The following is a 12,521-nucleotide window of genomic DNA, read 5'->3' as shown; positions in this document are numbered from 1 at the left end:
AAAATAAAAATTTTAATTTTGTTTGGTGGGAAGATAGCAATTTTAGTAATGCTTAAAGAGAACCACTACAAATGCAAAATTACATTAAATAACATGTCTGGGGATGCTGTAACCCTGTACCGATATTTACAAACGGATATTCACAAAGAAAAATCTGCGCTTAAGGACCCTTTCACACCTAACATAGTGGGATGCAGTTGGCAGAATTTCGAAATGCATAGACAGTCCAAAATCATAGTTCACATAACCAATTGCCGACCGCCCTATAGCAAATTTACTGCTTCAGGGCAGCCGCGCTACACAGGATCACATATATGTACATGATCCTGCATTTCCAGGAATTGGGCGTGCTGCCAGAAACCCGCTCCGGCTGCAATTCTACACAGAAGGAGCTGATCAGTGGGTCTCCTGGACCCAATATCTGCCAGCACCTGCTGATTGTTCAGAACACAGCTAGAATGGTGATCTGCCTATGTAAACAAGGCAGATCGCCATTCTTCAGTAAGAAAGGCATGGATCCTGTGTTCCTGCAAAGCAGGGACACAGATCTATGCCTTCCACTAGTGCAAACACCTCCCCCACTACAGTGGAACACCAGCTAGTCACACAGTTAACTCTTTGATTGCACCTGATGTTAACCCCTTCCCAGTCAGTGCCATTAGTACAGTGATAATGCATATTTTTAGCACTGATCAATGTATTATTGTCATTGGTCCCCAAAAAAGAGTCAAAAGTGTCAGTTAGAGTGCAATTTGTCCTCCGCTACATTGAAGTCCCACTATAAGTCGCTGATCACCTCCATTACAACTAAAAAATAAAAAATAAAAACATACATATATCGCATAGTTTGTAGACGCTATAACCTTTGCGCAAACCAATCAATATACGCTTATTGGGATTCTTCTACCAAAAATATGTAGCAGAATACATATTGGCCAAAATTTAAGACATTTGTTTTTTTGTTTTTTTTTATAGGGGATATGTTTTATAGCAAAAAGTAAAAAAGATATATTTTTTTCAAAATTGTCGATGGTTTTTTATATGCAGTTTCTAGTGTGAATGGGCCCTAATTTGCCAACAAAATGACAGCTGACATTAGAGTTTTTTTTTTAATGAATCAAGAGAAAAGATTATGGCAAAAAAAACAAAAAAAACCTTTAGCCTTTAAAACCACTTTAACCACTTCAGCTATAGAAAGACGGCTACAGTGCAGGCATTCATTGAATTCCTCCCGTGATCACGCTCCCCGCGCGCCCCCTGCTGCACGCATCGGCATGGATCTGTGATCACTGTGTCCTCGAGACTCAGCTGACCACAGAACGAGGTAAAGAGCCAATCACACCAGCTCTTTACCATGTGACCAGCTGTGTCCCATCACAGTGTAAACAGGATTTGCTGGTAATAAGCAATCCTCTCCTCACGCTGACAAAATAAGTGCCTATACTGTTTAAAATCCAGCACATGCTCAGTTGCTCACCATTTTAGGCACTTTTAGGCACTGACGAATTGGAAGAGGCCGATCTGCTCACAGCCTTAAAGCAAAATAAAACCCTTCTATTCTTTACAGATAAGGAATCTGCTTCTGTTTGATCTGTAACGGCCATGCTGCTGTACATGTGATCAGTTATGCTCCATATAACCACTGAGATTCTGCCCGCAATTTCAGAATCGTGGCAAAACATGAAATGCAATTGCAATGGCATTTTTTCTTAATGGCGCCTCAAACACAGTGTGATTTTTCCATGATAGTCGAGTGACAAATCGCAGTACAATAACGGCATCAATCGCAACCGCAAACGATTCTGGTGTCAAGATTTTGTACATGAGCTTCTTTTTGAGCATTTTTTGGAGCAGACGGAGGCCCATTCAAATGAATGGTGCTGCTCCAAAAACACTCAAGTAAAAACAAAAAAAGCTAAAAAAACTGAGCAGCTGCCACTATTGCTGCAGATCGCTCAGGTGTGAATTGAGCCTTATGACACCAGCCATTTGATGGTTTGAAAATTTGGTTAAGGAAACAAGCAAATGTGACAGAAAAGTCTGTGCTTTGTAAAAAAAGGCAAATGTTTATTGTATATAGTGCAGTGTTTTGGCAAACCGTTAAAGTGGTTGTAAAGGCTGAAGGTTTTTTACCTTCATGCATTCATGCATGAAGGTAAAAATCCCTAAGTCTGCAGCTCCCCGCTCTTCCGCCTCTAATACTCTCCCTCCTGATTGGCTGAGATGCATCTCCTGGAGCTATTGGCTCCCGCTGTTGTCAATCACAGCCAGTGAGGTGGGAGCGGGCGGAGCTGAGTCAGATGGATGCAGAGAACCCACTCGGGAGCAAGCACCCATGAGTGCCCCTACATCAAGCGGCTAGCTATGGGGGCACTCGGCAAGGGGGAGGAGCCAGGAGCTCGGGGCTGCTCTGTGCAAAACCATTGCACAAAGCAGGTAAGTATGACATTTTTTTTTAAATACATTTTTTTCCTTTACAATCAATTTAAGGTTTCGATTTGCTTTATGTAGACATCTACAGTTACATATTGTTCTTCTGCCTTTCTCATAGCTTGGATCCATGCTTCCCCTCCTTCTTAGTTCACTGAAAATATCAATAAAATCTCTTCCTAGCATCTGATAGCACAGTATTTATAGTATTCCAGTATTTTCCTTTCTTTATTCCCAGTATATATATATATATATATATATATATATATATATATATATATATATATACATATATATATATACACACACACACACTCTAACTGCCACATTCACAAATAGCCCTCTTCCTTAGAATAAAACACACAGCAACACCGAGCATGACTACGCACAAGCTTTATTATTAAAACATTACTAGATTCTGACTCTGAATATAGCTTCCATGTCTCACTAGCCTCACCAAATATTCTCGAATGATCCATATAAGAAAGCATTCCATGGCTGGTTATTAATATGGGTTATAGGTGAGCAAACATGGGAAGCCAGACAACAGCTTGAGACCGATGTTATCTTGAGCCTTGCAAAGCCGCCTGTTCAATTGCCAAAGGTAAACCAGAATCCCCTGACATATTAAATGCTTTTCTAATAGCTCGAAATTAACGGCATTCATTCTGTTGCTGTGCTAATGATTAAATCATGAAGCATTTGCCTTTGAAAGCTGGAATGCTGTTTAGCTGCCCTGTTATTCCAAGCTTTCACTTGAAGCCCATTGAGCTAAATGTTGCTGGCGTTTTTACAGTGCAATTTCATTGACTTTATTAAATTCATGGAAGGATTCTCATCTGTGTATTTTGTTCATTTCAGGTCCTATTAGGTAGGTAATATATTTTGTGTTGTGTCTCTGCTACAGGAAAATGGGAAGGTGGCACTGGCTGCCATGGAAGAAATTGACCAGGAGAAGACTTGGAGATGAAGCTGGCTCCCAGCACCGAATGTCACAAAGAAGGAAAAACTCTAGATGTCTTGGCAGCCCCTGAGCAGCTGAAACACACACAGAAAAGTAGTGATAAAAAGTATGGAAAAAAATGTAGATATGAAACAAAGGGTAGATAAATATTTCAGAAAGAATTGCTTTGTTAAGAATTCAATTTATTTCCACCATGTATGTACATTTTTATTTGTCTTGTCTACCTTTGCTGGATAGGTGTGGTCAGGGCCACCAATATACTCAATCTTGTTAGGGCCAGTATGATTTAGGAAAGCAATAAGTTAAATCTGAATATGTTTGTAATGGAGGGGGAAAAGCAGCATAATTGATACGGTTATAAAATATAGATGTGTGACAAAACTGAAGCTGTCATTGTGTATACTCCCCTGCTATATTTCAAGTTCTTCCCGTCACAGCTGGCTCCACTGCAATCAGGCAATGACATTTTCTCCCTTTCCACTTTATCAGTTCTAATATTCAGCATGTCCTCATACTTATTTCCTTGCCTCTCCTCCTGCATTTATTTTACATTCTAGCCCTCTATCCTGGCACAATGCATTGTAATCGAAGCCAGACTTGAATGATGAGATTCATTCTACACAATCAAGCATTTGTAGGAGCTTATTGTGTTTCTAAGCTGTGACCTGACTGACTTTCATTGCATCATGTTCAAAATAGAAGATACCCGAAAACTTTACTCTGTTAAAAGATGTTAGATGGCAATCTGAAGTTCAGACCACTACAGGTAGATGTTTTTTTTTTTTTGGAAAAAAAATGTGCAAATAAGTTAAGAATGAATGTTAATGTACTGACCACTGTGCAACAGTGCAATGCAGGTTGTTCCTTTTTATATATGTACATTGCTTACTAGTGGGGAAGACACAGAACACAGATAAATGCCAGCCTTCTAATGTAGGTGCTAAATTAGCTTCTTTGCACAGTACAGGCTTGTGTATAGCCTCAAACTGGCTGCAGACAGGTTACACATTAACCTTCTTGGCGGTATTCCCCAGTGTGGCTCGGGGTGAATTTTCATTACCAAAAGCGGTAACCCTGAGTCACACTCGGGATTGCAGTTATTTACCTTGTCCCCAGGATCCTGCGATATCCTCCCGCTGTATCCACGGGATGTGTCGTTTGCCCGATTAATCACTGTGCCAGGCTCTGTTCCCTATGAGCGTTGCGATGCATGGGGGCAGAGCCAGTCTGCAAATTCAAAAATTTGAAATATACATAACACACACAATACACTGTAATCTTTAAGATTACATTACTGTATCAAATCAATTCACCTCCCTTTTGTCCCAAGTGTTTTTTCCAGTGCCCTGCATGTAGTTTTATATTATATATAATGTTCTTTCTGCCTGGAAACTTGGAATCCAAAGGACATACATGATGGGGTTGAAGTAACTACCAGAAATTAATAGGTTAAGTCAGGGTGGTCAGAGGAAAAGAACTTGCTGTTACCGGATTGGAGGAGTCACAGAGAGACAGGGAGGAGCTGTATAGATAGTACGGTGGGGGTGGAGCAGAGGCACAGCAGTCGAAGGCAGAAATTGTGGTGGAACGTCCCTCCCGCCCTAGTAGAAGTGGCTTGGCTGTGATGAAGATGGTCATCACGATTGGGTCCTTGATGATGGGTATAAAACATGAGGTATTTGAGGAAACGGTGGTACCCATCTCAGGTATGGAGTTCTCCCAGTCGGTCTAGTTTCAGTGTAGACTACCGGGTAGTAAGGTGGTGGGGGTCTGTGGACAGTTAGTGAGTCCTTAAGGCGGTTATGGTGGCTGGGGACAGATGCTAACTTAGAGTTACCACAGATTCCAAAGTTGGGAAGATGGGGTCGTCAGGGACCGGCAACCAGCTATTTGGTTTGGAGTTGGAGTATTTACTAATGTTTATATTTTATTTGGTTTTGTGTTAATAAAGGCTGAACCGGCCATTTAAATCCATTACAGTGCCAGTGTCCTTATTCAATAGTCATGAGGAATGTTTGGTACATGTTTTGGGTTGGTGAAGTAAGATATCTGAACTGCCCTAGTCAAGTGTCCCTTTACGTCAAAAGCAGTTTTAGACCAGCTAGAAAACAGTAACAGTAAATTAGAATCACTTGCAGAATTGAGCGATAGTGATTCATGGGGAAATTCGTCATCAGACACTGAAAGTAACAACAGTGACGAATATGTGACTGAGAAAATTTCAATGTTTTAATTTGATTACATTATTGATTATTATTGACAAAATGTATTATTAACATATAACTAAAGGCCGCTCCAAAAATACAATTGCTAAAAATCTCTACCAAAAGAAAAACCCACTGAATGACCCTAAGGTCCTTTTCATTTTTTTACTTATTTTAGTTTAGGGTACACATGAGAGCAGTAGTCATTCAGTGGGTTTTTCTTTTGGTAGAGATTTTTTAGCAATTGTATTTTTGGAGCGGCCTTTGGTTATATGTTGTACTGAGGGGGTCTTTTCATTTGGGTGATTGTAGTGCAACTGTCACTTGTTGCTGATAGTCATTTGCAAACTTATTTTTTTTCTTGCAGCACCCCTACTGTATCATCTTAAAACAATTTAGAAGCAGTGTGCACCAAAAAACAACTTATGCTATCATTCCATATCTTCTGTACCATCCTATCACTGTACCCTAAAAAAAAAAATACCCAATGCTTGGGTAAGTAATTGGCCAGGAACACACATAACTTTTGATGTCGGCAATAAAAGACTAACATTACTTGTGGTACAGCATCCTCTCTGTTTATTATACATGGACTTCACGTATATCTAAACCCAAATATAAAAAAGTAATATATTGCAGCTTACCAGTCCTTAGATCTGGTAGCTATACATATTTGACCACTTCTCTAAGTAAAATTATTTTTGGGGTTCATGGAGACTTCCTTTACTGTAACATCAAGCAGTCAGCTGTTGGGTTGAATTATCTGGTCCAGCTAGTCCTGGACAAAGAAGAACTTGTTTTCTCTACAGTGGAATAATTAATTTAAAATCATTTGTTGATATTTTTGTAGCGATACCCCTACAGGAGCAGTTTGAGAAACACAAGATTGTTTACTGGTAAATGAACTCAATATATTGGTACAGCTTAGACTAGTGGTTTGAGTGGTTTGAGCTTAAAACAACACACAGAAGGTAGGTTCAGACAAAGTCTTCTAGACAGTATAATCACTATGCCATGGTAACTTAGAATAGAGCTCTGTGCCACTAGACTGGAATTAACTAATGAATCAGCAAAGTCAGCAATAAACCATGCAGATCAGCATTAACTGCAAAGTGAAAAATAATACTATAACTAGTCTAGAGTGCAATCTAGGAGAATGACTAGAATATGGTGCAATGTCCCTTCAGAGTTACCTCTTAGCATAAGGAATAGGTGAAAGTCTCTTTGTAGCAGCTGCTACAACTATAAAATAGTAAAAAGGATGCGCTTAGCTTCAAATTGTGAGTTAAGAAACTGTTGCAATCACTTAAATAGTGAGGAAATGGTATGTATGTGTATCTATAAGATGCACTGTTTCTAAATGTAAATGTGTCCCCCAAAACAAATGTGACAACTATTACAAACAATAAAATAAATAAATCTCATGTGAAATACATTGAAAATAAACGTTTAACTCTTATGCCCTGTACACACGATCGGTCCATCCGATGAAAACGGTCTGATGGACCGTTTTCATCGGTTAACCGATGAAGCTGACTGATGATCAGTCGTGCCTACACACCATCAGTTAAAAAAACGATTGTGTCAGATTGCAGTGACGTAAAACACAACGACGTGCTGAAAAAAATGAATTTCAATTCTTCCAAGCATGCGTCCACTTGATTCTGAGCATGGATTTTTAAATTTAAAATAAGATTGTTTTTTTTAACCTATGGATAAATAACCGATGGGGCCTACACACGATCGGTTTGGTCCGATAAAAACGGTCCATCAGACCGTTCTCATCGGTTTGACCGATCGTGTGTACGCGGCATTAGTGTGAATTACTGTGTGTGACCATACAAGATACATATAAATAATTTTCTATATGACACAATTAGATCACAAATTAAAAAGACTGAAAACCTGCTGCAACAAATGCAAGTGAATTAAACAGGTGTGGCAAAAGTTCATATATGTTGTGGCTGGTGCTCCAATGATTCCTGTATTTGCATAAAATGAATAAGTGGATCCAACTTCCTACATGCAATTCATAAAGGATTGTCCTTGTGCAAACAAAAAAATCCAAAGTGCCAGTACATCACCACAGTGCTATGAACGAAAGATTGGCCGCTTACCAAATGGAATGATCCCACTAAGAGGTCATATGCGTGTATGTGAAATCTCCTCTAAACTCCAGAGATGTTGTGGAATGATCTCTAAAAAGAGCCATTCACACCAGACATTCTACAAATGTGTCTGAGCTGAAGCAGTTTTGTAAGGATGGATGGTCAAGAATTCCTTCTGAACATTGTTCGGGTCTGATCCAGAGCTACAGAAAGTGCTTGCCAAAAGAGTTAAGCCAGCTATTAACTCCACAGATTCACTTACTTTTTTCCTCCAGCACTGTGATTGTTTAATGGGTGTGTGTAAGCAAGTGCTTAAAAAGATATAGTCATGTTGTGAGTGTTGTTTGTTCTTTAATTTTTATTGTGCCCTGTTGGTATTCTCTGTATCACTATACATTGCAATGTGGGTTAATTGCACTGTTAGTTATGTTGCCCTGCAGAGTTAGTAACTCCTGAGAAGTAAGAGTTAAGCTGGCCAGCTTTTCCCAAGATTTTTGGGAAGTACAACCCTCTGCTGGGGCAAGCAATTAATAGAGAAACTGCTTCTAGAGCAGTGGTTCTCAACCTGGGGTCGGGACCCCCTTGGGGGTCGAATGACAATTTGCCAGGGGTCACCGAATCCTGGGCTGTTCCTGAATCCCGCACCGCTCTCCCAGCCTTTTCATGGCTACCCATCAGGGCTGTCCCTGGAGCTTGCGGTGGCACACTCAGCTTCTTCACAGGCACCCATTCAGTTCACAGCGTGACTGGGGGGCAGAGACTAGATGTCAGCTGGCTGGTAAAGAATGTGAAGTGGGAGGGGCTGGAGGAGACCATATCTCCTGATTTTGGCATAGGTGATAGGTGTGGCTGCGGAGACACAGTGAGTATCATAAGGGGTTTTAATACCATACGAGTGGAAGGGACTCAGGGAGCGCTAAGTATCCGTGGGTTAGGGGTGCAAATTACTTGTCTTGCCTTGGGTGCTGACAACCCACGCTACAAAAATAATTTTACTGTTAGGGGTCCCCACAACTTGGGAAATTTTATCAAGGGGTCACAGCACTAGAAGGTTGAGAACCACTGTTCTAGAGCAAGGGTTGACTTCAATTGCTCCACGCATGGGAAGGGAAGGAGCTAAGCTAGGATGCAATTGCTATTCTGCCTGAAACCACCTCTTGTGGAAGCCCAGTCGGAGTGCCAAGGGATGGACTTATAGACTCTAAAGCCCCATACACACGGTAGGACTTTTTGACAACAAACTTCAAAATGAGCAAGTTTTCAAAAAAATCCTATCGTGTGTACGCTCCATCGGACAAACTTTTTCAGTTTTAATCGGACAAATGTTCGCTCTGCAAACAGACAAACTTTTCGGCAGCAAAGGTCCTACGGTGCAAGGTCCTATTGTGTGTACAGAAATCCATCGGACTCTTGTCCGAAGTACAAATACGCATGCCCAGAACCAATGTTAAAATCAACCAACAATAGCAGAAGTTGACCAAAGGGTGGCGGTAAAGAGCAGAAAAGAGCAGAAAAACCATGTGATGTTGGGAAAGTTTTGGGAAAGTTTGCAGAAAAGTCCTGCCGTGTATATGCTATGGGTGTGCCCGGCCAACTCCCTTCGGACAAAAATCTGCAGAAAAGTTTGTTTGAAGTCCGACCATGTGTACGAGGCTTAAGACTTTCTCACCTATTCATGACTACCTTAGAGGGGCAGAGTCACAAAGGGGCACTTGCTGTATAGGAATGTGTATCAGAAACCAACACAATGTAAATGCTTATTTGTACTTCAACTACTTCAGTAATTAACTTATTTATTACACATCTTTGCCTGGTCTAAAGTTACTAAACAGGGTGCACATGGTTCACATTGGAGGACAAGACAGGATAGAGAAGATGTAGTACAGATGTCAAACGTGTAGTGAAGCTATTCAGGGGGAGGCCATATTGCTGTAGCAAATGACTACAGAACTAATGTCTCTGTGCATAAGCAGCCAGCCGGCTGGGAATAGGTGATGAAAGTCCTGGTAGTGAAGGATATTGTGTGTTTAGGCTCCTTCCCTAGCAAACTGAACCACTATACTAGGTCCAACTCACAGCACGTGGTATTCTAAGGAACCACCTTATGGCAGAACTAGTGAACGCTCTCTTCCTGTCCTTGAATGGGCACCGCCCACATGTGTGATGAGAGGGGGAGAGAATTAGTGAAGTTGTTAAAAGTACTTTCTATTGTTTGCAGAGGGAAAGCGATACCAGCTGTGGGTAAGGATGCTGCACACCCCTGATTATACTTGGAAAAGGAAAAAATACCCCTAGGGGCTTTGAGTTGCAGCAATAAGTAAAGGAGATGAAATTTGTAAAAAAGTATACATTTTTATTGAAACGCATTTCGACATTTGCAGTATGGCAGTCTTCTTCAGGGGGAAAAAAAGATTTGTGAGCATAGATTCTATAATGAAATATATACAAGTCAATGAAAATTGTTAAAAAAACAACCAACAAAACAAAGAACATATACACCTATATGCATGTGCATGCATACATGTGCATATGATTTTCATATGGATACAGTCATCATTTGTGAAAAATATAAAGTACATATCCAGGTGAATGTCAAGAGTCGGGACTAGCGGTCGGCCAGTGACCCAATAATACAAACCAGGAGAGGGAGGAGGTCAGATGGAAAACATGGACCAGACTGCGAACGCTCTCTTCCTGTCCTCGAATGGGCACCGCCCACATGTGTGATGAGAGGGGGAGAGAATTAGTGAAGTTGTTAAAAGTATTTTCTGTTGTAAACATTGAGGATTAAAGTCCAACATTTTAAGAAAGCATACATCAGTCACACATGAACAAAAATCACAAGAATAGACAGGCCCATAGTAGGTGCAACCCCATCTGGTAACCATCATATATATATATATATATATATATATATATATATATATATATATATATATATATATATATATATATATATATATATATATATATAAAGCCATCTGATATACAACCAAAGGCTGCATGCTGAAATTCTGGAATTATGCTTACATGATCCAATGGCACTAATCTTCTTTTTACCTCCAGCTGGAATTCAGAAAGCAGCGATGCTCTAATAATGAATGCTGCTATGATTCCTGAACTATAGCTGATGGGAAGGCTAGCATCTTTTGAGTGATCAGCAAGTATGTACTGGTGCAATTCCCTTATCATCCAATTACTGGTGTCTGGTGTACAGAGGGTTTTGAAGGGTTTTGAAGGGTTTTGGAATGGGGCTTATAGAATCTTTAGTTCTTCAGGGCTTGCAATTGTGTCCGGGGTAAACATGGTACATTACTGAATAACCAATAACTATCACAATAATAGCGTGGCGGTATTTGCACATAATACTTTCCTATGGTACATCACTCTGCCACTCAAAATAAAGACACTTTAAAAATAAACTCTAAATTATAGGTGGGTGTTTTTCTTTGTGTTTTTCTTTGCATGTATGTGTATTTTTTTTAAAGGGATAAAACAAGGCAAAATAATGTGTAGGAAAACATATTCATATGTAGCACCCTCCGAGATAGGCTGCTTATTAAGTTAGACACATTTTGTTACAATGTTTTTTATTAAGTATTATTATTTTACATGAAATGAATATAAAGATATACAATAAATCCATACAATAGAGAATATTGCAAATAAGGTATAAGAAAAGATACATATAATCAATGTGTAAAACAAGTTTCTTATTCAATCAAAGTATATAATAGAATAATTAAATAAATACATTTTTACATATTCATGTATTCAGAGTAGTGTAATATAAATAGTGTATTAAAAGTATATAGATTATTATGTGAGAATAACGAGAGAAGAACCGGGGTAGATAAGGGAGTGATAGTATGTGTTTTACTGAGTTGAAAATTATAACGTGAATGTTCTTGAAAGGTATTAGTTAGACAAATTTAGCTCTGTGACTCTCCTGTAATCAGCAGAGCAGCATGTGATTGCTTTGGGCTGCTCTGGGCTCTGCAGGCTTTGGGTTTGATTGCTTCTCCCTGTCTTCTGGAGGCATCCAGAATGTAGTAGGTGGGAGAGTTAAATGAGCAACTTGAATATTCATGTGGCACCAGGTCAGCCAATCCCTGGGGAGTGTGCCCAGATGGTGGCTAGGAAGTGCATACATACTGTAGTTTGGAGCATAGCTGAGGGAACCTATCCTGATGCAAATTCATTTGAAGCTAAGAGAGGGGTTTCACTGGGGATCTGGTCTGGAAGATTCACTGAGGTGTCTGCTGAGTCTGGAGGGAGGCATCCAGGTTCCAGGGGCAATATGAGTACAGACCTAAAAGAAACATCCTAGAGACTGTTGCTGCTGTTAATCCCTGGTCCACTGACATTAAAGTGGTTCTAAAGGTTTACGTTTTTTTTTTCTTCATGCATTTTCTGCATGAAGGTAAACAACCTCCTGTGTGCAGCAGCCCCCCAACACTTACCTGTGCCCCATCACAATCTACTGATGTGCATGAGAGCCTTGCTCTCTGGGGACTCTCACCCCTCATTGGCTGAGGCAACAGCAGCAGCAACTGGCTGTCAATCACAGCCAGTGAGACAATCAGCAGACAGAGGGGTGTGAATTGACACACAGAGCCACAGCTCGGGTGATACCATAACAAGGGGAGAGGGCAAGGAGCACAAACAGGGTACCTGAGAAGAGGAGGATCTGTGCTGCTCTGTGCAAAACCATTACACAGATCAGGTAAGTATAACATGTTTGTTATTAAAAGCAAAACAAAAAACAAGACTCTAATATCACTTTAAGGCTTGCCTAGCTTGGGACACTGGTGT

The sequence above is a fragment of the Rana temporaria genome, chromosome 1, assembly GCF_905171775.1.
Source record: "Rana temporaria chromosome 1, aRanTem1.1, whole genome shotgun sequence".
Taxonomy (NCBI): domain Eukaryota; kingdom Metazoa; phylum Chordata; class Amphibia; order Anura; family Ranidae; genus Rana; species Rana temporaria.
Note: the sequence above shows the minus strand (reverse complement) of the source record.